This window comes from Ovis canadensis, chromosome 26 (assembly GCF_042477335.2).
Source record: "Ovis canadensis isolate MfBH-ARS-UI-01 breed Bighorn chromosome 26, ARS-UI_OviCan_v2, whole genome shotgun sequence".
Taxonomy (NCBI): domain Eukaryota; kingdom Metazoa; phylum Chordata; class Mammalia; order Artiodactyla; family Bovidae; genus Ovis; species Ovis canadensis.
This window is the reverse complement of record NC_091270.1, coordinates 49,868,869-49,869,487: the sequence shown is the minus strand read 5'-3', so window position 1 is coordinate 49,869,487 and position 619 is coordinate 49,868,869.

The following is a 619-nucleotide window of genomic DNA, read 5'->3' as shown; positions in this document are numbered from 1 at the left end:
AGCAATACCAAAGAATGCTCAAACTGCTGCACAATTGCACTCATCTCACACACTAGCAAAGTAATGCTCAAACTTCTCGAAACCAGGCTTCAACAGTACATGAACCATGAACTTCCAGATGTTCAAGCTGGATTTAGAAAGGCAGAGGAACAAGAGATCAAATTGCCGTCATCCACTAGATCATAGAAAAAGCAAGAGAGTTCCAGAAAAACATCTATTTCTGCTTTCTTGACTATGCCAAAGCCTTTGACTGTGTGGATCACAACAAACTGTGGGAAATTCTGAAAGAGATGGGAATACCAGACCACCTGACCTGCCTCTTGAGAAAACTGTATGCAGGTCAGGAAGTAACAGTTAGAAATGGACATGGAACAACAGACTGGTTTCAAATCGGGAAAGGATTATGTTAAGGCTATTATTGTCACCCTTCTTATTGAACTTATATGCAGAGTACATCATGAGAGATACTGGGCTGGAAGAAGCACAAGTTGCAATCAAGATTGGCAGGAGAAATCTCAATAACCTCAGATATGCAGATGACACCACCCTTATGGTAAAAAGCAAAGAACTAAAAAGCCTCTTGATGAAAGTGAAAGAGGAGATGGAAAAAATTGGCTTG